Raw genomic sequence first — 26,174 nt, forward strand, 5'->3', positions numbered from 1 at the left:
TTTACCCAGAGGCTATTTCATCTCCTCACTCAACCCTAAAGGAACTAATTAGGTTTCCGATGGTTAACCGCGTGGATGTCGTCTCGGCAAATTGGAATTGGGATTAAGGAGAATTTGGCAATAATTGAGAGAACAACCCCCACGGGACTCAGAGGCGGATTCTATGGACTTGTGTTTCCATGGGGTGGAAATGAGTTCATTCTACTTTAGCTACAACCTAGCATACAATTAATAATTAACCTTCAAAGATCAAAAGTTAAAGCAATATTGGGCAACTTTGTTTTACATGAAATCCGCTCCAGCAAGTTGAAGAGTGAGGCTGAACTGTGGATCAGGTAAAAAGAGTTCATCTCCATGAAATCCGCTCCAGAAAGTTGAAGAGTGAAGCTGAACTGTGGATCAGGTAAAAAGAGTTCATCTCCAATATTTTGCAGGAAACTCTTAAAATACGAAGAATTCTAAATAGCAGGTTGGTGGATTTGTTAAAGCCGCAGCTCCTCTGGTTCAGGAAGCCGGGGATTATGGGTAATATTAACTGTTTTGAGTGGGACTATGCAGTCAGAGCTCCACTCAACACACAGGTGTTGTTTTATCTCTACATTGAAACCACTTAATCCCTCGGTATTAGATCTCAATAGAATCCATCACCACATGTGGCTGTAGAGGGCGCTGTTGCTCAGTAGAAAGTTACACAGTGTTGCTTTAAAATCAGATTGTGATCCGATGTTTTGAAGTGGAACATGTCTAACAATTCCACTTTGATGGATCTGGAATAAACACATTAAGTGTTCTTTCAATAACAACGATTTAAACCTTTATTCAAGCTTATTTAGAGGATTTCAACACCAGTAATTCTCACAAAATAAAAAGAAAACTTAAATATGTACTTATTGAACCTTCCTTTAAGTCAGATGTTCAGGGACTGCCAGTGTCACCTGTCTCACACCAGGCTGATGCTGTGTATAAATACCTGACCCGGCTGAGGCGTCTAAGCTGGGCTGCTGAATACAAACATGTCAGATATAGAATCGGGGGAATTCAGTATTTTTCAAAGAGCCCCGCAGTGACAGAAACAGAATGGCTCCGGGGGGGATATCTCCTTGGCAACATTTTTAAAAAGTCCATTAGCATCCCTGGTGGAAGAGGAGTGATGGCTGGCTCTCGCCTTTTTACCAAGAATAGAAAATCAATGGTCCCTGTAGTCCTTTAGTTCTTGGATTAGTATGTCAACTGCCTGCTGTCCGGATAATGTAGTCTCATTCTCAGAGTGCCTGCATTGTGCCATGGCAAAGAGCGGAGGGGAAGGGGGGGCAAGATGGCATCCAGGATGAGCTGTCTCTGTTGGGGGGGGGGGGGGCTCCATGCCACTCAGCTCGTGCTCAGGGGAAGGCGGCTCTAACCTCAGCAGCCTCTCGGTTCAGACGAGTGACGGGTGAGGCCATCGATTGTCACCCGGTGTCAGACTCCCCCGCTCGGTGCTCATCGAGGAATCCCCACAGATTAGAGCCCAGTTCATACAGAGCGTCCGAGGAGGATCCTGATTGATGTCAAAGTTAGACCGAGCCGACAGCGAGAGCCAATACAAGTTCTGGAAACTGTTTCAGCTCTGAACTGATCCGACGGACATCTTTAGATGGGAGGAGAATGTCTGTGCAGGGTCCCACACCCCTTCTTTAAGATTCAAGGGCTTTTCAAGGACTTTCCAGGCCTGATTCCCTCCAATCAGAGGACCCAGCATGAAGGAGTCGCAGGATCAGATCGAGGTTAATTAAGGTTGCAGCGTTCAGAATCTGATAATGAGAAGTAGCAGGTGTTGCTCAAGCTCCCAGGCAACGACTACTTCAATGTGTGAATTTCCGTTTCACAATGACACAGACAATGAGCTCTGTCGCTTTCTCTAACACAACACAACTCAAACACAGTGTTTAGGATGAGCCACATGGACAGAGACTTATTTATGAGTTGAAGAGACAAAGGGACACATGCAGACAACAGATTGGAACCAGTTTCCAGACATAAATAATAAAATAAACGTTTGTTTATTGCACAATACAAATGGAATTACTCGACTGAAACCCAGTGATTTGTGAATGGGTATCAAATGGCTCCCCTCAGTCAGTCCTGCTTCCAGGACCGGTTCCTACAGAGAGCGAGTGGGCCAGACTTCACACACAGGAGGATCCGTGCAGGACTCAGACAGCGAGACGGTTCTCTGATCGATCTGCACAAACCGCTGCAGGCATCATCCATCGTCTTCATGTCTATTTGCAGTGGCTGAAGAGAAAAGGAGCCCAGAGGACCATCAGTCGAAGGAGGATCAAGCCTGTGCCAGAGGAATCATCTTCATCCGTCTGAGTCCTGTTAATTATTTAGATTCATTTTGAGGGAGGCCTATAACTCCCTGATCAATCCCTGCCCCTGTCACTCAGGATCCAGCTTCAATCTCCTGTGGTGCTTATGGCCTTTTCAAAACAGGCCTTTCCTCAGGGTCACCTAATCAAAATCATCAATTTTAAAATATCCTCGGCGGCATTTGTCCGAAGCCGTCCTCCCTCATCTCTCCTCTCACCTCTTCATCCATACAAGTGAATGTTAACTCCGCCCGCCTCCTCTCAATCTCTCTCTCATCAATAATTCAGGGTGTTATTGAGAAACACTACCTGAACCCGTATTGACAGAAATCTAAGCACCGTCATTTTCTCAAGGGCGTCATAATTGGATACCCCCCCCCCCCCCCCCCGCCCCTGCCTCCTAGGTTTGCAGGGCAAGGTTTGGGAAAACCTGGGTAAAGAGAGATTGTTGTTATTTTCTGTATTTTGTGTGTTTCCATTTCTATTCCAGGGACTGGACTCATCGACTGGGGGACGATCCCTCTGGAGCGTTTAGAGAAACTGCTCCAGAACCTGAAACTTGCCAGATTGGAAGAATTAAAGAAATCTCTGAATGATCACGAGTGTGTGTCATTTCATTACCTGGCAAAGACGCTCACTCAATCTAACCAAATTTAAATCAGAATCACATAATCACATGTCACGCAGCGCTACACCAGCCAAAATCTCTGAAGCAATTAAAAAACACCACTAAGAAGGAGATATTCACAACCCGATAAATAACCTGCTGTAAACGGGGACTTCCTGCACACGGCTGTACGAGGATAATTAGTGTTCTCCTCCCGTTAACTGATTTATCTGTGTGCACATCATGCAAAACACAACACCCCTGTTCCACGGCTGCACACTGATGTCTGATGCCGATAGAAAAGGAGAATAGAGCAGAGACAATCTCCTGTCCCGCGACACATTACACACTATTGTGTTGCCGGAGCCTGTCAGGATTCACACAGAACTGCTGACCCACTACGAGGGCGTGAGGAGAGACACACAACCTGGCTGGATGAGGCCGATAATCAGCAGAGCGGGCAGGATGGACATATGCTGATAAAAAGCTGTATTGTGTTGAGGGGGAGACGACAGAGAAACAATGGGATTCTGTCCAGTTGCCAGGAGATGGACTTTCCAACCAAGTCAATGCAAAGAGACCACACGGCTGTCTGGGCTCCGAGACAAAGACGATACAGATGTGAGAGGAGACATGATGTTTCCTTCCTTTGCCCCCAGTTGCATTATGTGTGGATAGCAGCTGGTCTGACTCTAAACCAGTCACACAACAGTTCTGCTGAGGTCTCCAGGTTGAACACTTGAGGTTGAAAGGGTTTCACGATCGGTTTGTGAGTTTGTAGCAACAAGCAGCACGAGGGAAGTGTTGTGTTATCTGAACATTAGATCATTTAAATCCATTGAATCCATAGTGAAGCGGTAAATGAGCAGAATGAGTCACTTTAAAAAGCTCCGGTGATGTTTGCTCCTTCAGGTGCAGAAACCAACACGAGGGATCAGGAGAGCACCGAGCTGAGTGGTGTTTCTGCTGCTTTGATCAGATCTGCTTTGTGAGTGTGTCTGTGAATATATGTGCACGTATACTTACAAAAATAACGAATTAATACTTTGATCACACTGTGGAAGAGAATTTCAAGAGACTTGCCTGAGTAGACATTCACTGCAGCGCGCGGAAAAAATGGGAAAATCGTAAATACAGCAGAACGACATTAAGAATCATCCGGGATTAAACAGATGAAAAGACAGGAGACCGACCTTCAAACTAACCTTGAAGTGCGAGTTACAAACTTATTGTGCGTTCGATGCTGTTTCGTGTGCCACAGCTGGATTTCCATGGGGACAATGGTTTCCATAATTGAATCAAGGAGTGAATCCGAGCCCACACGTGCAGCCGCCTGTTTGCAATAAACGGAAATGTGCAACTTTCACTTCGCCGTCTTCGAGGAGGCTTCTGCTGAGGACCACCGCTTTGAGGACTTCACGGTGGCTTTGTGTCCATTAACACGGTGGAGGACAAAAAAAAAAAAAAAAGAGAGAGTGAGACTTCTCTATTAACACAGAGGCTCTTTGATCTCTATCTCCCCCGTGGTACCAATTAGCTCAGCTGCACCGTTTGCATTTCAAACTCTTTGCGCTTCCTATTTTTCTGAAAGACATCCTGCATGAATTATCAACCTACCGGAACTTCTATTCCCTTTCGATGAAAAGTGAATCATGAGTGGCGTGTCTCTGAAGTTCGGCTTCTTCAAACGAGCAGCGAGGACGGAAGATTTTCGGATTCCTACCGACAGATCACGTTGCCTCCTGCTTGTTCCTGTTTGTCTAGAAAAGAGATGAGGTCACAGCTCAGAGCGAAGCCAAAACAGCTTCTACTCCAACGATGAGACACGGGGCGGGGGGGCAGCGCAGTTGAGAAGTGATCAAGGGAGATAAATAGCTCTGAAGATTCTACCAATGCTTTTATCCCTTGTTAGCGAAGGCAATCACAAAGACGTCACTGAGAGTGATCCATCCCTGTCACGTTAAGTCCCTGGTAAGACAGGGAGGGGGGGGGGGGCTTCTGAGGGAACGTGTGACAAAAGTACATTCGGTGAATTTCACTTGGACAAGAACAAAAGCAGCGAGCCCTGCTTTTTATAAATGAATGATTTTTGCAATCTGAGCGGTCGATGCTGATGAAGGGAAATATAAATCAAGGGGAAGCGCGAGGCTTCTCGGGCGGGAGTGCCTCGCCGAGATAATGGCATCATCATGCCCGTGTGGGTCGCTGTTCCAGGGGAGATTAAACACTTTATCATTGTCTTTGGGACAAACAGTCTCTCCACGTCGAGCATGCCTCTCCAGTTATTAGACGCCCTTTCTGCTCAAACCTGACATCTGAGCGTCGGGCCCATCACGCACCCCCCAGCCTTAAGAGGAGAGAGAGGAACTGGGGCGGCGGTCTTATCAGGCCGGTGCTACCGTTCAGGGCAGAAAGCCGACGGTGGCAGGCGACCTCGCTTTTATTACCCCTGATCACACTGATGATGTCACCTCAACACATACTGAAAGGCCCAGAAGCTTTCAAGCTCCGTTTATCTCAGTTTACGGCTTTAACAAGTCATCGGCTGCGGGCGACCATGGACTGAGGAGCAGCGTGCAACATGGGAGGACGACGGCAGGAGCTGGGCCATGAAATAGAGGAATGGGACATGAATGGTGACACTGGGAGAGATAGTAAATCTAAATGAGCTGGAGGAGGAGGGGGGGAAGGAATGACAGTGTCTCACGGCTCACTGGTCTGGAATCAGCCAGACAATCAATTCCACCACTCACTTTCAGGCTGGCAGGTCCTGCCTCAGTGACAATGAGCCTCACGGGGGGGGGGGGCACCACATGATCAACAGTCACTTAAATGCTCGGAAACTGGAGTCACACCGAAACAAATATATCACGACACACAAAGGAACCTGAACTTCATCCTCTCGTGTGATTGGCCGCAGCTTTACTATAGGATCATGTACTTTACATGTTTCTTCTTCAATATGTTAATATTAAATCTGAAACCACTTAAGCTCACTCTTTGTAACCAACACAAACTGTTTCAAGATTTAGAAATTCAATTGATGTACAGCCCTTCTCTAATTAAAGACGGGATTAAACAATAGCCAGGTTAAATCCAAATGATTCCAAATACAAAATAAGAAATCCAATATATTCATCATATGTTAAAGCTACAACATATTTTAAAACATCATCCAACAAACATCCCTTTGCAGATTGTGTAGTCTGGGATGGACGCACAGATCCTGAGTAAAGTGAGAGTTAGATGAACTTTTCCGAAGCGGCTGCCAATCGGATTCCGTGTCTGAGGCGCCATCAGAGACATCGATCACGTTGTCCATTGTCCCTCAGACAACGCGGCGTCTTCCTCGTCTCAGCAGCAGTAAAGTTCTGCTAACACGTGTCTAATGTGTCTGAGCTGTGTGTTGAAGCTCGGCCTGGATTTCGGTTTAGATAATGTACAGCCTCTCTAGCTCTTAAGGAGGATTTGCTCTTATCTCTGTGGAGCAGTCATTAGAAGCGGCAGGGCCCGGCTCACGAGTCCGTCTCATTAGGGCTGGAATCATCCGTCCTTCTTCCCAACACAAAGACCTCTACATCGGCCTCTGAGGATTACACAGCCATGTCTCTACTTCTGCTTTTGACATGCACCGACTGAACTGAGCACTTTTCTCACAGTCTGAGATTCAAGATTCTAAACTCGAAGGTGTATTGTTGAATGTTCTCTTCCAATGGGAGCCGTGAATACAAACCACATCCTGCCTCATATCTGTTGCCACACGTCTAATCGTTTGAAATTCATGTTTCTTTGACAGACAGGTCTTTAGTGTTTCTGGAGTTAAGAGTCCTCGTGCAAAGCTCCGTGTCAACACACAAATAAAAAACAACACAACAAAGCGTCGCGTGTAGCATTCATCTGTCGACTCCGCCGCCTTCTCCGAGCTGAAGTGCTCCACTCATCTGCATTTCGGTTTTCAGAAGGCTGGTGTGAAGCCGACACAAAGAGAAGAAAGGAAGTTGAGAATAGACTAATTCACGCTGCGAGAGCTGGAGATGGACGGGAGGAGACAAGACAGAAGATAAAAAAACAAACGCTCCCCAACACCAGCAGACGTGCCGCTTTACCCCACCTCCTCCTCGCTCTTCATCCTCCTCCTCCTCCTCCTCCCTCTTCATCCTTCCACAAGGTTCGACTATAAGATATAAGAAAGGGAGCTGGACAAAGGGGCCATCTGTAATAGAGCCAGACTCCGGTGTGAGCGTGCTGCTGAGCCCGGGTGGTGCTGTCACTACGTGTGAGTGGGTGATAAATAGACTCTGTTTGTGGGATTTGAGATCCTCATTAGTCTGCGTTCAGCCGGAGACCTGGAACCATTACTCCTGCAGCTTCCTCGACAAGAGGCCGAATGGGTCCCAGTTAAAGAGCCAGAGAAAGTCTGCTTTTCTATTGGGATGCTGGTTGACGTGTATTTCAGATGACGTATATCTAGAACCATCTAGATCTGTAATTCTCAGATTAACATATCTTGTGTATCTAATCAGGAAATAATTGTGTTTTATATAAAATATTGAAGCAACTGTCTTTGTATATTCATCTGGTATTTGTACTAAACAGGTTTTTAGCATGTTTCCAATTTATAATAAGAAATAAAAGGAATTCTACAGCACTTAGCATTTTGCTGAACCAGCTGCTTTATTGTCAGATTTACCGCTGAACCAGTGCCTGGGACACATTTCTTATATCATTGGTAAATTCTTGATTCCTAACTGTAGCTGGATGTTGATCTATTACATCATCTGACCTCATTAAGTTGTGTGTTTCCAGACTTCGGGCAGAAACACACACTTCTCTCTCTCCCAGGTCACAATAACCATGAATCTCCACAATGACCTGAAGCCACATCCACACCACAACCCTCCTCTCAGCCCCCCAAGAAAAAACTTCATACGCAGTTAGCCATTATTTATGTGCAGTTCCCCCGGTGAACTGTGGCTGCCAGGAGGTTTGTGACACGAAGCCACTACAGGAGGAAAAACAAGGACACAAGCTGTCCAACATAACCACTGTGAGAAAATGTATTTTAAGCCGCCCGTGTCTCACCGCCTGACACAATGGAGCGTGGTATCTTTAAATGCGTGATAGCAAAAGGATGTATGTACCCAGGAAACAAATTCCCTTATTCCACCGGCGCTGTGTGACAGTGTGTCATGTCACATTTTCACAACAGTTCCTTGTGGCTGCACAGGGGGACAAGCGGAGAGGTGGCCGCCAGCGTCAGAGTCTGGAACAGTCGTCTGGACGTCTGGCCCCGGTCGATACTCCGAGACAAGCGTCTGCAGGGGTCTCCTGTTACTGTACCTCTGCTCCCGGGGCCTCCTCCTCCTCCTCCTCCTCCTCCTCCGTGCTGCAGGCTCACATCGGCCCCGGGCCTTATCACGGAGCCACACAGGAAATGTGATCGCACGTCGGGCGGCCGCTGACACTTTAATTTGTCGCCGGTGATGGGGTTTGTCAAACTGCTCCGGGATTCATCAGCCACCTGGTCCTGTTTGCTCACTGTGCAGATGACTTCTCAGAACCTCTTGAGGAATCCTTGACCTTGATGCTCAATCACGGCACATTCCTCATTATGTGCAGGCCTCCGCGGAGCAGGTGCCACGTTGCTCTTCAGGTCAGGACAGTGTGCTGGGTACTGATGAACCCAAGTGGGTGCTATAAAATAATTGACACAGTCATTTGACTCAGGAAAATAATTAATTAAAGAACGGTGACGGGATTTCTCAAGGAGCTGCAAAGCTGGAAGTGAGAGGGAGACGCACACTTCCCGTTAACAGACCGACTTCTGAATAACAAGCAGAAGAGTAAATACATTTCATAATAGTGGCTTCAACACAACAGTCACTCTGTTCAACAACAACTTTCTCTTTCCTCTCCACTTTCGCAGAGTACCTGCACATGTGGGGAACTGTTGGTCTCCTTCTATTAAGGCTGCAAGGCCTTGGTCCTAATGCACAATATGAGTGAAACGCATCATATATGTGAATATTTTATAATCTCCACCAAACCAGTTATGTTTTCATCACTGTCCATTTGTTTGTTTGCTTGTTTACGCAAAAAAATACAGAACGGATTTATGAAATCATTAAATTTTCCTCCACATTGTGAAATAGGTTGTTTTTTTACACTTCGCAAATTCCAAAGGGACTAACTCATGAATCTTGATTTAATTCAAATCTACCCGATTGACTGGAGTGATATCTGAGTGTCTGAAATTTGGTGCAGCTTGATTAAACCGATTATTCTGCACTCTGACATTACAAGTTATTGCCCAATGGCGCGACTGGACCGAGGCAGCTGAAGCAAAAGAAAATGAAGTTGTGAGTCGTGTTGAACAAGCGCTGTAATCCAGGTTTAACACAGGATGAAGGAAATCATCTGCTTAAACTTCGTGGCCTGAAGTAAACCTGGAAGCACGAGAGCAGTGATCATCTGAAATGATCACGTTTTGCTTTTGCACGGCATTTGAGAAAGTACCATCGAAAACACCAGAAACACACAAACACAGTCTGTTGGATACACACTGATACACACTGTATCCAACAGTGATACTCTGACCTTTTAAACTCTGCGGCCTGTGGCCTGGCTGCCGTCCAATCTCAGAACAAACGCGTCTTTAAAAATGAGCTGCAGGAAATATCCTCCACTTCTGGACATTATCCTGTAGTGGCACATTAAACCCAATACAAATACTTTTAATAAAGACTTCAACATATTCATCCTCCTCTACGATCACAGTCCTGCTCAGGAAACTGTCCAGATAACTCAAATTAGAAGTCAGTTAAAAGCAGAACAGACATTCCACTCTCACTCTGCTTCACAATTAAAAACTCGCACCAGTCGTCTTCGGGAATGAGTCACTTCTCCAGAAGAGGAAGGAGGCGGATTCACTTTAATCTCAGCGATTTCATTCCCTCGCCTCTGTCTCGGTAATTTGCTGGAGCTGCAGATGTCTTCTCTGTGAGTGTAAGTCCTTCAGCCATATGGTGCCGCCGCCCGGACCACGGCTCAAGGGCTGTTTTAATCACTCTTCTCAGTGACGGAGCACATTCCGTCATTAAAGAGCTGGAGGCTTTGAGGCCGGCTCGAGCCTCTCGCCTCCCGAGTCTCATGGCTGCAGCCGGGGGTCGAGATCCCTACATCTACTGCAGCCTCGTGGAAAAATAAGAATAATGATATGATCTATTTGAGCTGCTTCTCTGCTCTTTCCACAACACAATGTCCACTCTCTGTCCGGATGAGGAGCACGTTTAGAGGACTCAAATCTGTCATTCAACAAATCGTCCCCTTCTGTTTCACTGAGAGCTCCAGCACAATCCTGCAGATAAACCTCACACACCAGAAAACAAAGATGGAGGTCCCATAGAAAGAGAGATGGTAATCTGGGAGCCCCATCACTGTATAATAAGCCACTTGCAAGAAATCTGGGGGTTATATTAGATTCTAAGGACCAAGTAAATAAGGTTGTCCAGTCCAGTTTCTCCAATTTAAGTTAATTTAAAAGATAAATGTTCCCCTAACGTTTCCTTACACAGAGTTGTTCCAGCCTTTATCTTTCAGACCAGAGATCTGTGACACTCTCTTGGTTCCTCCAGGTAAATCGACTTCACTGGGTTCAAAGTGCTGCTTTTTAAAAGGACTGTTTCAAGAAGACAGATTCCAGCCGCGGGGCATCGGCTTCCTGTTTGTTCCTGCATTAAACTTTTAAGGCTTTACACATTTAAGAAGAGATGTTCAGATACCAGGATCGGATAGAAAGCTTCTGTTACGGCCAAATATCGGTGAGAACACGAGTCTGTGTGCTGAGAGTATATTCAGCTCTTGTCCTGTAAATAAATTATACCTTACTTTTCTCAAAGTGCAGCTCCGGTAGTGAAACATTACCAAGAGCTGGAACAGGTGTCAGCACTTTGACTCTATTTCATGCTGGTAAACCCAACAAGTAAGAACACAGGGACATGAACCATATGCAAGGCTTCAGTATCAAGGGGTTGAACTTGTGTTGGTAATTACAACACGAGCGACTCTGAAGAACGATCACACAAAAGAGCAGGAGGAGTTCATTAAGAACCAAGTGCAGCTCCAAACTTTGAGATGTGCTTCACACAAAGCTATAAATTTGACAGACAGCTCCAGAGCAGCGGAGATAAACCAGAAATGCATCGAGTTCATTGTTCTATTTTTCTAAATGCACCGGTATCTGATCTGTACTCAGCTGATATGAAAAGGTCCGGTTATCGGAATGTGTATCAGGGAGGGAAGTTGTGTATCTGATCATCTTTTGTGAGTCTGCACGACATCTCACACCAGCTGAGATTCATCTTCTGGTCGTTCCCAGAGCCAAGGCGGTGACTGAGGTCTGAGCCTGGTTTTGCGGAGCCACCGAACTCTGGAAGAACCTAACAGCCGAGATAAGAAAAACTACAACTGTTGGATTCCTTCTTCAAATACTTTCATCTGTGTTTCATCTATATTTATTCAACTTAATTCTCTTAATGTTTTAATTTCATTGTTATTGTTTTATCCTCTTGAGCTGAACTTCGTCTTTTTCTTAAGAAAATATCCTTGTTCAAATAAAGCACATTATAATCACTGCTGTGTGTTTTCAAGCCTCTGGTTTGTTCCACAGGGGAAACAGAGATAATCTTTTCTCACAAACGACCTGCAGGTCACAAACTGAACCTAATTGGCGACAGGATAAATATCCAAATTCCATCGGTAACGGCACAAAGAGGGAAAAGAGACGGTTTCAGTGCAAAACGCCCAAAAGCTGAGAAGCAGCTCCTGTTCCATCTGGAGCAGCTCCTCTGGATCGGGGCCAGCTGTCCACACAGATCAATGTTAATGTGCAGAGGAGTTATCTGATGGGGGGGAAGTGACAGACCTTTAATGGGCAAACGGATGAACTTAGTGTAATTGAATTAATTTGGCTTTTACCCTCAAAGTAAATATTATTCAATAGCACAGGTCATTACCATAAATCAAAACCCAGAACTCCCCCGATAGGTTTCACCATGTTGTGACCTTTACGCGTTGTTCCCGTAGAAAACATATATTCCTCTGTCGACCCTTTGATAATTTGAATTCTATCAGTATCATTACAAAGAGTGAAGCTTTGGAGAGTTTCCTGACTTTCACCTCAACTTAAAAAACGATCCCGGCCTCATTATCCAGCCTCACTTCACGTGTCCGACAGGCTCACAGCGATGGAGCCGCTGAGGGATCAGAGGAGTTCTGTTAAAGTCGAGCTCACAGCTTCTGAGTCGTGTTCCTGACGCGGATGTTTAGAGCGCGGGACGGCTGCAGCCATGTTTGCTGACACTGCAGAAACAGCAGCTCTGCTCTTTAAGAGGGATTTCTCTCTCTCCATCACACGGAGATGATTTATTTAAACTCAGCAGCCGTTTGTTTTTGCACTCCGTGTTCTGAGGGCTGTGGGAATGTGAACACTGTGGGTTGTTATGGGACAGTGAGGTCTGCATATTGTTTGCGCTGACAGAGAAAGAGCTGTTATCACAAACTGAGTGGCTGTTCTCCCCCCCCCCTCACAGTTTGCTGCCTGTGCACGCCATTGGATTCCGTGCGTTTGCGAGGACCTGGCTTCCTTCCAGGATCTGCCTGAGTCTAATTGCACGCCGGGTGAGGGTCGGACTGGTAGCTTCACTCGCCCTGAGGAAATTACATCATTTCATTTTTCCCACGTGAGGATAATTAGCCGTTGATGAACATGAAAGTCAGAAAAAAAGTCTCTTTGAACTCCAACGACTCGGAGGGCGTGTTTCAGAGGAATGTCGATGAGGTTCTCTGCCGTTAGGAAACGCTGCTCTAATGGTGGATCAATAAAAACGATGCTCATCATTTGAGATTCAGTGAAATCAAGTGGGAGGTGTTGAACCATCTGGAGGATTTAGCTCTCCTGCTCTCCCACCTTTACGTTTCCCTCTGTCGGCCTGAGGGAGACTCTCGACTCTGCACACGTGTCGGAGGTCAGAGGTCACATCACACCTGCAGATCGATATCCCCTGCTCGTGGCTTCCTGGTTCACTGCACCTCAAGCAGCCGTGGGAAAGTGATCCCGTCAGGTTTCACGTGGAGGAACCTGAAGCTGCTGATTCTCCTGCCCACACAGCGAACACATGGTTTTAATGAGAGGAAAATCTGATCCACTAACGAACCCACTTCACCTCTCAACCTGTATTTTGATGGGTTGATACCAGTTTGGAGCCGGAGAGGGACTTTCTGTGTTGATCTCTTCTCTGACACTTGGAGCTGGAGATGTTCTCTTGAATCATTCGTTAAACAGAAGCTCTCACGGCTCGGTGCTCGACAACGTGCTGGAGCCTGATGTAGGAACTTGAAACACTTGGTTTCATGTTGACTCGGAATGTGCCAGCATCTGTGGGGCTTTGCTGACGCAGCAGCCAACACACATTAAGACTAACTTCCAAATGGTTTTCAGCCAAACCTCGCACGCTTGGCAAAGACTCTTTTTATTAGAGTTGCTGGGAATATGGAGGGTTTTTGTTTTTCAGCAGGAATACAGAAAAACGACTGGACTGATTTCAACAGCACTTGGTGGAAGGATGGAACCCGGGCCAAGAAAGAACCCATTTGATTCTGAAGCAGAGCCAGAGATTTTGTATTACTCTATTTAACAACCTTTATTCCAAGATAATGCTTATTTATACTTGCATCTTGCATTTCCTTTTTACCTCACTTTTTATATCTTTTATCTATTATATATATTTTATTTAGATGTGTTTATGTCTAAATAAATTTTACTTGTATAAATATTATTATAAAAAAGGGAGTAAATAAGAAGTAAAGTGAGTAAATATATATTGTTTCTTTTCATTGCTTTTCTTATGTGTGTTGTATTTATTGTGTTTTTATGTTTCTATGTTTCTGTGTTCATTGTATGCACCAACAACCAGAGCAAATTCCTTGTGGGTGTAAACCTACTTGTTAATAAATACTTTCTGATTCTGATTCTGATTTAGAGAATTGAATTAATGAATGCATGAATCTTCCAACGTGAGGTCACTGTGACTATGGACTGAAACTCTAATCAGATCCCCAGTTAGTCAAACAGAATCTGTGTTCCACGGTTTGAGAAACCTCCTTACGCCGTTCTTGGGATATCGTGATCACAAGCAACCTGAAAACATAAAGCTTCCCCGCACGGAGTCATAAAAACCCGTCTTCTACGAGGACAATTATGATTTAACGATCAGTATTGTTTTGTTGGCCTTTAGCTAAAGGGCCTGAGCGGCTGTAAGGAGCCTCCGGGGTCTCGGTGGATGAGCTCCGGTTCGTTACGTGTCCAGTTCCAGCAGAAGTGACAAATATCAGAGATTCTTCCAGCCTCATAAAACACGACACTTAAATACAAAACAACGCTTCACTGGTTTTACTTTATCAACAATCTGGTCAGGTTCTATTGGGAGAAGTGGAAGTTGCCCGTTAGGATGTTTCTAATTCGCTAATCTATAAATGTTTGCGTTTGCAATTAGGAGAAAGCTACAGAGACGCTGACAGGCCCGGAACATTTTACCAGAGGAAACAAACTATAAATCAATATTGACTATTTTTTTAATTTATTCAAATTAGATACTGGAGTCACCTTAACAGTTGACAACTCATTTACAATCCCGGCCGCGCTGAGATGACTTGTTAATCGTCGAGGTGAAAAAAGAAAAAAGTTAATTGCAGTGCAGCGCGATGGAGTTTTTCACTTAAAGAGACACGAGGGAGCTGCTTTGTGTTCTGGTTTCAATAAAAAGCTGCACGTCCACCTGAGCCCGTGATGCATTCTGGGAGAAGAGATCCAACCTGAGCAAGAACAGTTCCCTGGATTCTTTTGAGTTTTCACCTCCTGCTGCTGAACCAGGAGCCGTCTATTTCCTGTAAGTGAGGCATTCAGGGAACATCTGTATATTGTAGTGAGAGGAAATTACTGGGTGACAACAAACTCCTGGTTACTGCTTCTTTACTTGAAAATAGGGTTTTAGAAGTAGAGCTTTTGCACATGCACACATTTCTTCACTGTGTTCACACTCGACTGTTTTCCTTCTCCCATAAAATGGATCAGGAAATGGACAATCAATAAAGAATCGGACCGGGACACACAAGAGTTAATGGCAGTGGCATCAATAGGATCTGATTGATTCCCATCTCCCTCCACTTCCTGTTGCCACCCCCCCCCCCCCCCCCACGTTGTTTAAAGTGAGATTTAAAGTGTATCTTTCGAAATCCCTGCTCAACTGTGACGGGAAAGAAAACCCATTCGGGAAACATTCCCAGATCCCAGTGCCTCAGCCTAACGAGCGCTGAAAGGCAAACTGGGATCCGACCAGACGATCTGTTGGAATGAAAACACACCCGCAGGGATTTGAGTGGAGCTGCACCGAACCCACACGGGTAAACATTGTTAGGAGGACACCAACACTGTCAACACAACAGCCCGCTGACATGTACAGTGTATCAGTGCGAGTGTGTGTGTGTGTGTCTCTATGGTAGGGTCGGTGTTAAAGCTCCCAGTCTCCCAGCAGCCCACCATTAGTCTGAGCTCTGTCTGGCTGTCAGAAATCCCTCAGCGTCCCCTCGCCCCCCCCCCGAGCCGAGAGCCTGACAGTCACCGAGCGCCTCCACTGCACCAATCATGGGCCCTAATGGGGACGGAAGGCTGATGTAGGGTGGCATGTGTGTCAGGGTTAGCCGTGGTGTGTGTGTGTGTGTGTGTGTGTGTGTGTGTGTGTGTGTGTGTAGGTAACGAACGCCAGGATTACACAAGTGGAGCATGTGTGCTATCAATTCATGTCGCTGCGGCAAATGGCATCAACACCAGTCTCCTCCCCGGCACCATCTGCCTCCTCTGTGCCAATTTGTCGCGGCACATCCAAGTGTGGCCTTGCCCTCGTTTAACACTGAGCAGGAGCACGAGTCGAGGAGGAAGGAGGGAAAAAGGAAAGAAGGATAAAAAATAAAATGAAGGGCGCTGACAAAAGAGCTGCAGAGAGAGAGGTCAACTGGAGTTTATCAGAGTGTGAGGCGATTTTAAACTGGGAGGCGATCCCGGTGACTCAGCTGGCGGAGGTACAAGCCACCCCTCGGTTTAAAAAAAAAATAAAGATATAAAGTTAAACTGAAAAATGCAGGAAAGCGACTGAGACAGCTGCCGTCTCAGCGTGGCACCGGGGAACTCAGGCTCCTCCAGAGAGCGCGTCCAAGTGTCCTTGAGCAAGACACTGAATCCCTAACTGCTCCTGACGCTGTGCCACCAGTGTCTGGATGTGTGTGTGTGTGTCTGTGTGTGTGAGTGTGTGAGGGGCTGGAGGAGATGTACAGTGTGTGGTGGAGCACTTCCTAGTGGACGTGTCGTATGAACCGAGTCCATTTACCATTTGGCAGAAGGTCTTGTGTGTTTGGAGGCAGGACAGACAGGTGTTAGAACCATGTTCCTGCCGGGAGCTGATGGGATGGAACAGAAAGTGGCTCGATCACACCCTGGAGCTCCGAGAGGCTAAAAGCAGCTTTCACACCTCGTTGGGTCGGGAACATCAGACTCTGTAGTTTAGTCTGCTGACCAATCAGAGTGAAGTGTAGGTAGACGACGCCCACGTAGGTGATAACGACAAAACTCTTTAGTCCCTACAACGAGAAACCAAAACTAACCAAATCAAACGTACACAATGAACCAAACCCTAACACACTGGTGCATCTGTACAACCTGACACACGGGGGTGGGGGGGGGCAGAGATCGTGAAAAGCTGCTGTATATTATTTATACTTTAAAGTCCGTGGGCTGTGAACAAATGTTCCAAACATCCAAACTATGCATCAGACTGAGGGACATTCTTCAGTGGGACAGACACAGTGGACGCTCTGTCGGGGGGGAGTGGGTGACAAGATATGAAAGCAATGCCACTCGCTCGCCCTCTGCCTCCATCCCTCTCTCTCTCTCTGGTGTTTGGCACAATAATACCTCCATTCTACTCGGCGGTCTGATCATGTTTCACGCCTGTGCACCCGCACTGACGACCGCTCTGTCCCATTTCACCCCCCCCCCCCCCACCCCCTTGATGCGTCTTTGTGTCATCGATAACGACAAGCAGAAAATGTCCGTTCACATCAGGGCCCTCATGCCACCGGGATGCCAGGGATCTTCTTCCAACACCGGGTCCTGTATGTATATCTATTCAGCCTCCACACCAGACCGTTGTGTGTTTGTTTCCCAGCTGTCAGCAGAGAGCACGGTGCAGAAAGTGGAGGGTTTTCTATTCACCTACACTGACGCACAATGCCCCACAATGGCCCCATGTCACACATGTGCACGGCCGGCCAAAGGAGGGATCACGGCACAATAGTGGCGCTTTGAAAAGTGGCGTGAATGAAGAGATAGTCCAACGTGAGCATTTGTGCTGTTGAATAAGAGCTCACAGGGTTTGTTTGTGTGTCTGGGCGTGTGAGGCCGACTACAGTCTTTGTGTCGCTGTGGAAAAACAGATTATTGTCGTGCAGCAGTCAGGTGTGGGTGTGATGGAGGAACGTCATTGTGTCCTGTCTCCATTACGATCATCCTCGCTGAGTGTGCGTTTGAAATCACAGTCGACAAATATATAATTATATCCTGCGTCTTAACGACTCGACATTTAACACAACAGAGCTTCACACAAACGGTAAGAAGAGGCAGAGGAAAGATACACAAAGTCACTGACGCACTCGAAATGTACACAATCACTTATTTGTGTTGAGTAGTTTAGAAAAGTAACATGAGACAAAAGAAACCTGAAGAGAGGAAATGTTTATAAAAGGATTCATTCTCATGAATATGAAAAACAAGATTTGAAAAGTGAGTGAAAGGAACTCAGAGATCATCAAATACCGTTAAGTTCGGTTCCTCTTCTCAGGAGAAAGTAGTTTTCATCCCGACAGATTGTTGTATTTGTTTCTTGCCAGAAACTAAAATAATTTTGGGTTTATTTTTTCCTCACTTGTTTGAAATGGAAAGTGGAAATGTCAAGGATCACTAGTCAGAGTTTGGAACCGGAATCTGACTCAAAATCTGATTTAATTCAGCTTGTTGTTGCTGTTTGTGTGTTTTACTTCTTTCTATGAATATATGGAACATCACTGGAGGTGCATCGATTGTCTTGGTCATGCACGACACCAGAATAACCGGATACTATTCATACTCTATTGATCCATGATGTAATGGTGAGTGTTTTTACAAAAACCACAATGAAAACACAACAAAACAAACGCAGGTTACAACTAAGAACCTTGTTGTTTGTGCAATTCAAAACAAGAACAACGGGAAAAACAGCTCGACTCACAGACAAGGTCTTTGCTCTCCACGCCCAGCGATCAACAAATCCACCCGTGAAGCTCCTCCCACTTCTGACAGGAAATGACGTAAGTGGGGGGGAAGTGGGACGTGGGATCCTGGTGGTGGGGGGGAGGGGCCCCCTTGTGAGAATCTCCCTCAGAAAGACGTTCAGTCCTCAACAAACTTCCTGTGAAAACAGAAAAATAAATCATGAGGATGGAAAAACAACAGGAGAGGAGCAGCTGCATGGAAAACCTCAGGGGTCGTTCGCCCCCACCCCCCGCGGTGAGGGTCTCTGGGTCCTCTTAGTGTTATCTCCTCAGTCACTCTGCTGTCATAACATCACAGCCGACACAACAGAGAGGCCATAAATAGAGCCAGATGTGCCGGGTTACAACCACAACGTGCCGGCGATAAGAAAACATCCTGGGGGGGGGGGGTTACGGGCACGACTACACAACGACTACACAACGACACGCGAGGAGATATTTCTCCTTTATATGGATTCAAATCATTAAATCAAACTGCTTCAAAGTGTGTTCACTGACAACAATACAAGTTCATGGTTGTGTAACTTGGATGTCCACACCTCCTCCCACGCTCGGCGCCTTCAGACCTGGAGTCAGCTCTCTGACAGCAGACGCACTCACATGTGGTCCAAAGGTTCAGCTGCGTGGGCATCGAACACTGCTTCTCATAACAATGTGTCAGGTTGGAGGACGTGTTGTGCAACAGCAGCAGAAGTGATAGACATCAGGATGTCAGCTGAGAGGAGCCCAGTGTGCTGGACTACAGGTAATGTACTGGTTTCTCTATGTGTGACCAGTGACCACAGGTGGACCATGACAAGGAACTGCTTCTATAGAAGTCAATAAAATAATTAACTTGATTTATAACGAGTTTATGTCTCAATCTGTAGTTTTGTCAAGTTTTATTCAAAACAGCTGATTTTCATTTTGCAAATTATGATCGATTCAGAGTCGAATAGAGCATAAGGCCCCGGATGATTGACAGCTAGTATCACAAAACACCAAACTGAAGGTTTCACAACATTGAGTGGGTGACATCACTTTCATCTACAGCTTCATCCACAGTCCCCCCCCCCCCAGGCTTCTTATCATTCATCACTTTGTTGGGGGGTTTGGTTTCATCTTTCTGAACTTCTCAGAACGTGGAAACTTTCTCCATCGGCCTGCAGCCGGTCTCTGGAGGGTCATTCACGGGGGGGCACAGCTGCTGGGGCTCGAACCGGCGGCGCTGCGTCGTTAGCCCGCGTGCGCTACTGCACAGTCATCCTTTACCCAGCAGCCCCCCCAAGGACACGCAACAATTACCCTGACGAGAATTCAAGACGGATGAACTTCCTGTAAATGCAAGTTCAGCAACCCCTGAAAAAAAAAAACACACACACACACACACACACACACACACACACACACACACACACACACACACACACACACACACACACACACACACACACACACACACACACACACACACACACACACACACACACACACACACACACACACACACACACACACACACACACACACACACACACACACACACACACACAGGATCTGTGGTGACTAATGGCAACTGGTCCATGATTTCCTGTAACCAAGCTTCCCTCCTATTAAACACAATCGCTTTTTACCCCCCCCCCCCCCCCCACCCACACACATACCTACACCCACACAACACTTGAATGAAGCGGGGGGGTCTGAGGTTGACTGACTCAGGCTGCCTCCTGAACGAGGGGGCCTCCTGAATGAGGGGGCTGACTGGGGGGGGGGGGGGGGGAACCGTTTACTTCAGTATTACGACACGTTGGTCAACGTGGACACATCACAGCTGTTCCTCTAGTGAGAGAACATCACCATCAAATACACAACGTTCATGAGAATGATTGTTTTTCAATACGGACATATTGATCAGATCGAAAAATGTAACTACTACAGCAGATCCATGTATTTATGTGAGTATCTCAGATGTTTGCATCAGGAAAACATTTATTTCACAGGATAAACAAATTAGAAAGTTTATTTTCCTAAATGAAGTTATATAGTTTTGGTTGTTTAAAATGATAAGACTTTAAAAGACTTAGGATCTGTTGGAATCCATATTAATTGACCTTATTGCACATGTAGAGCTGCAGTTTATACCTACTTAAGTTAAATAAACTCAGAGGTCACTAGTTGTCGTGTTTGGAAACTGGATGAAATAATCAAATCAGTTTCCTAAACGACTACAGGACAGAAACCAAACGAGGGAAAGTACCTCCCTGCGTTTTGTCCTTGAACACAGAGGAACAACCATTAGAACATCTCCTGAGTAAACCAGTAATCGACTGGTGGATCTAACGGATCGGCTCTGCTGTGGTCACAGTGGGAAAGTTTGCTTAAAATCCTCAAAGTCCTTTAATGGAAAACAAGTAATTGAAGATGTGACCGAACCCTCCTCGCAAATTGAACAATGAATTCTGGAACGATAAGATCATAACCCGATAAAAAGCTCCTCTGAATTATTAAGCCCTAACCAGTGAGCTCTGGAGAGGACGTCCCCAAGAACAACATGTCCAGTGGATAAGCATCATGATAAGGAGCTGGCGGGGGGGGGGGGTTAGATGCAGGGGACACAGGTCTCTGTCTCCTGGACGTGGACGGGACGAGCCACCAAAGAGCAAAGAGGTTTTGTTGTTGCACAGATTTTCTTTTTTTGTTTTTCTCCTCCAGCCTGAACAGAGATTCCAATATCGATTTGAGCGAATGAGATCAGCCGCCGGGTCGTTATCGGGCTCTGTGACTTCAGCTGTCGGGCCCATTAGAGCTGCAGCTCACACAACACATGGGACATGAGGGATAATGTTGCTGTGATTGTTTCACTGCGACACTGAGATCATTGTTCCCCGGCGTTAGTGCGAGCCTATGATTCCTAATCTCATTTTCTAGGAATAGTCCCCGCAGAGAGGGGGGGCCCCTTATCTTGCCATAATGGTTTTGAGGTGAGCCCCATTAACCAAATGAGCTTTTCAGTGCACAACATTCCCATTAACAGCACTGGTTTGATCCCTAATCTCCTTCTGAGGTGTTCCACGAGGCCACCCCCCCACCCCCCCCCCCCCTCGCAGACCCCATGCCTGCACCACCTTGCATCAGGCTCTCCGGGGGTGATGCTCCCAGTCGACCTCCCCTGAGAGGAACTGACAAAATCCTTCCCTTACTAAACTGACCCCGACACACACAGTGACACACACAGTGACACACACAGTGACACACACACACACACACTGACATCACACGCCCGACTTCACTCCCTCTATTCCGGATATTTCCCTGCAGGTCTTGCGGTGCTCACTGGGTTGTGGTAGTGATCAATGGCCCCTGGCAGCAGGCGTCGGGGGGGCCCTGGGCTCCTGGAATGGAGGTATTAATAATGGAAGGGCCAGGCCCTGTCATATCCTCCATTAGCACAGAGGAGGCGGGAGGCCCAACGGCTGATTGATTACTAATTAGAGTAATTGCAGTCTTTTAAGGAGGAGGAGAGTAATAGACCGGGGGGCAGTGACAAGTGCGAGGGCAGAGGAGAACATCCACTGGGGGGGGGGGGGGTTTAGAGAAGAACTTTTCAGATTAGAGATCCACGTTCTCTCCTCTGAAACACAGTGATTTGCTGTTTTCTGAGCCTCATCCACACATTTGTTCCTTATTAGATATCAAGTGTGGAACATGACACAACAAGGACCAACACTCAACTTTCTGTGTAATGTGTGTAGAGAAAACACACAAGACTGTGATTTCAAACTAATAAAGCTCAAGTGAAAGTTGTGAGCGGTTTGGAAGTACATTCATCAGAACTCTAAATGTTGTTTGAGACACTAACTATTGTTCTAATTCACTTTATGCTTCTCCCATATTTCAGAGCGATGCTCAGAAATCCATTAGTGGCCACTTAGTGTCATTTCATAACGTCCCACATGATGAATGTGAAGCGAGAGGACGTTTATTGACGAATCGATCAGAACTCAACCGTCGGTCAGTGAGAAGCTGTTTCACTTAATTACCGTTATCCTTGGTTTTAATTAAAAATCCAAACGTCTCGCGGTGGAAACGTTTGTTTGAGTCTTTTCCATCCGACGATATTAAAATGATTGCAAAGCACCGAACACTTGATTAGAACAGGCATCAGGCGGCGGAAGCTAAAATCACTCAGGCACCGTATCAACATCAGAGCCGCAATTATTTCCGTCCAAATCACGTCTTCGCACCCAACAAGTGGCGAGGGCAGGCACGCACGTTCGAGTCTCTGAGCACCGGACTAATTGGCACATCGGTACGGCCACACTCATTACCCAAACCCACACTCAACATAAATAGCCCTCACACTTCGGAGCAGATAATGCCTTTTCCAAATAGGGAGCTGCGTTATTTGTCTCCGCCTGCCTCTGCACCAGCAGACCGTGGCGAGTCGGATCCTGCTTCGCTGGTTCTCGCCAACCTCGGGGGTGGGGGGGGGTTAAAACAGCCCCAGCATGCATTGGTATGTTTAGCACAATAAACTGTGCCCATTTCTGATTTCTGTAAACACATGATTTATCTGCAGAGGAGTCACAATTGGCTCGATTGGAAAATGACATGGAAATCCTGTTCTGCCTCAAATCGTCCATCTCACCACTCTGACACCATGATGTCATCAGGAGCTGGAGCTCCGCCGCCAATGACTCCAACATAAGCTCCTTCTTCTTCTTCTTCTTCTTCTTCTTCTTCTTCTTATCTACTGTCACGAATCCTAAGTGGACTGGTCTCCATCAGCGTGTCTGACAGCGAGACGAGGCTTCACGCCTTCTTGTCACAAATGAGATCTTGAGGGCCTGTCAGGATCAAGTGGAATATTAGACTCATTAGTTATTCGGCTCTTTCATCGCGCTGGGAGGCCGTTCTGAGTCGCTCCCTCACATCTGACAAACTTCATCTCAGCTCCGCTCCACTGCCGACACGGAGCGGCCGGACGCTTCATCCCAGAAGCACCACGATGGCGGCGCATTCAGAAGTTGTCAGGATTTGCAAAATGACCGTCGGAGAACAAAATCCAATTTTAAAAACTGCATGTGGTATTGACCATCTTAAAAATGCCTCACCACTGAGATGAGAGGATGTTAATTCCAGTAATAAACCATTAAACGGTCTCAATTATAGTCTAACAGCAAGAAGATTGTTTGTGTGACCAGGTTCTTTCACAGTGACGACTGTAAATCCACCATGAGTATAAATGATTGTTGGTGTCACCTGTCAGTCACCAACATACAGACCAGACTTCTTTAAGATTTAAAACAACGATAAAAGATTTTCCACAATTCAACATCACGCTTGTCTGTGATAGCGTGAAAGGAAACACCCACCAGTTTGTCTTCCACCTGCAGTTTCTTCTGTCTTTGACTGTAATTGCTTTCTTTCTTTCCTCCTTCCCTGTTTGCCCAAGGCCGCCTCCCCCCCACCCCCCCCCCCCCGGCCCCCGTGGCTCAGTGCGGTGACGCCACGCTGTGCTAATTGAAAGCGACCCTGACTCGTCCTTTTACAGAACCGCTCCGGCGGATGCCCTGTTGTTTTCCCCGCCGCCGGTGGCTGACAACTGGCCTTTCGGCTGCGGCGCGGTGCGGCGTGACCTCTGACCTCGCCGTGTCGGCCCCGGCTCCCTCTGCAAACACAAGAGCCGGTCCAACGCCACACACAGAGAGAGAGAGAGAGAGAGAGAGAGAGGAACAACTGCAGGCGTGAGGCACGGCTCCATCAAAATGAAGGACTCCTCCAGAAGCTGTAGAGAGACAGATCCTCTGGTTGCTCCACGCAGAAGCAAAATATCGGCTTCACAATACAGAAGGTTTATAATCTGCAGATTCAGTGTAGATGTAAACTGTTTGAAGTCGTCTGCCCCTGATTGATCTCTGCAAACTGTGAAGGACAAAAGCACGGAGGCTAAACTAATAGATGAGCCACAGCCGCAGCACAGACGACACGATTAGATTCTGCTCCGACTTAATTCCTTTATCAAAAAGCTGCGATACTCCACTGAAGGAAAACTCTTGTACCTGCAGCGTCCCGGTGAGGGGGGGGGGGGGGGGGGGGGGGCTGTTATCGCCCTCTCTAAATGGGACCAGGCCACGTAATGTAACAGCCTCGCCGCGCGCTCGTAAATCACCTGAAGAGGCTTCATGCCACCAGCACTGACACAACCAATCTGCCAACCTGTGTCTTTATTAAAGAACACATTATACTGAAAGGTGCCTCCCCCCCACCCCCCCCACCCGTCCCCCTTCTATAAACACCACAACTCATGTTTTATGCAAACACTAAGATTTTCCTCTGGAGAAACAAATACATTCCTGCAGACTTTTATGTACAGAATCTGTGTGTGTGTGTGTGTGTGTGTGTGTGTGAATAAGACAGACTGCTGTTGTTTTTATATCTCCTCCGCCTCCCTCCTCACAATTACAGCAATCGTCTCCCACAGCGAGCAATGCATAAATTTGTAAGTATGAATGTCTACTCATCTGATTTGCCTCCGTGAATCTCTTCTTTTTTATTGGCGGAAAAAGTATCTTTGTGTGTCTGTGTGTGTCTTTTTGTGTGGCTGTGGCCTGCTTTGATATATTGCATTGTTTCTCTCTCCGGCCGTTCTTCCAGTAACTTTGATATCTCACTTGCAAAATGTCAACAATAAAAGTCTTGTGAGCGAACAAAGAGAAAGTCGGTAAATGCCCCGCGGGAATAAAAGGGAGGAGACATCCAGTCCTTTAATTTGTGCGAAACAAGACGTCTTTGTGTGTTAAACAAAGAACTGAATCTGTGTCATATGTGTATTTAATGGGACCTTCAGGTTCTCTCTGCCCCAATTTAACATCCGGTGGAGTCTAAAGATTTTTATTCTCCAAATTCTCCCCCCCCAGGAGCAACTCGTCCTGGAGAAGCCGATCAGCTCTGAGAGTCTGATCCGGGAGTTTCAGAACATCTCATTGATCACGACAGGTCTGCAGACGATGAGCTGAGCCGGACCTGTCACAGAGAGGCCATGTGACATTTCCCCTGTGTTTATCTCTGGAGTTACAAGGTCACCCTCTACATATCTTATCCCATTTGGTTTGAATGAATCCTCTCTGTTATCACCGTGTTATTGTCAGTGCACCTCTGCTCAGCTGAGCCTAAAGAACGCTGTTAAGCTGTCGGATGAAAGATTTGACATTTGCTTATGATGCACACAAATGAGGAAGACGCACACTTGAAGGACTCCAGGATGTCAACTCTCTGCCTGCTTCTCCGAGCTCCACGAGTAATTGTGCCAACGACACGCGTCTCCAAACTCAACTGCAAATCGTGAAAAGGAAAAAAAACACTGAATCCCCTTTCCCCCACTCAGCTCGTGCAAACACAAGTAAGAGGTAACCCCCCCCCCCCGGTAAACACCAGCAGTAAAACACATCCCGTGAAGAAAGCCACGTCGCTGAGAGACAGAAATGTAAACACCTCCCGAACTCTGAGGAGGAGAAGTTGTTACACTCTGGAAATACGAGGACGGGGGTTTGAACACAGACACGAGGCCGAGCGGCTCGCTGGAGGTTTCTCGTCTCCGGGCTCGTGCGGCTGTAATCTGACCGGTGGCAGCGCTCCAAGACAATCGCTCCTCCGAGAATCCCCCCGCCCCCCCCCACAGAGCGGCTGGGGCTGGAGAACAGAAAGCTCGTCCTCCACACTTTGCTTGAACCTGAGCTGCTCAAAACAACAGCTACAGGAACCACAGGAACTTTCACTGAGAACAAGGAACATTTGCAAAAGCTCCTCGGGTTTCCACC

The 26,174-nt window shown here is 46.7% G+C and overlaps 1 protein-coding gene across 4 annotated transcripts in view; it reads right to left on the reverse strand.

The window, feature by feature from the left end:
* The window catches only part of sema6e (sema domain, transmembrane domain (TM), and cytoplasmic domain, (semaphorin) 6E), a 132,079-nt gene that overhangs the window by 59,703 nt on the left and 46,202 nt on the right, over nucleotides 1-26,174 (reverse strand). For all 4 annotated transcript variants that reach the window (XM_062399297.1, XM_062399295.1, XM_062399298.1 and 1 more), the window contains one exon: nucleotides 18,333-18,512. The gene's annotated coding sequence lies outside the window, so the exon portion shown is untranslated. The remainder of the gene's footprint in view (nucleotides 1-18,332; nucleotides 18,513-26,174) is intronic.

The sequence above is a fragment of the Platichthys flesus genome, chromosome 11 (genome assembly GCF_949316205.1).
Source record: "Platichthys flesus chromosome 11, fPlaFle2.1, whole genome shotgun sequence".
Classification (NCBI taxonomy): Eukaryota; Metazoa; Chordata; class Actinopteri; order Pleuronectiformes; family Pleuronectidae; genus Platichthys; species Platichthys flesus.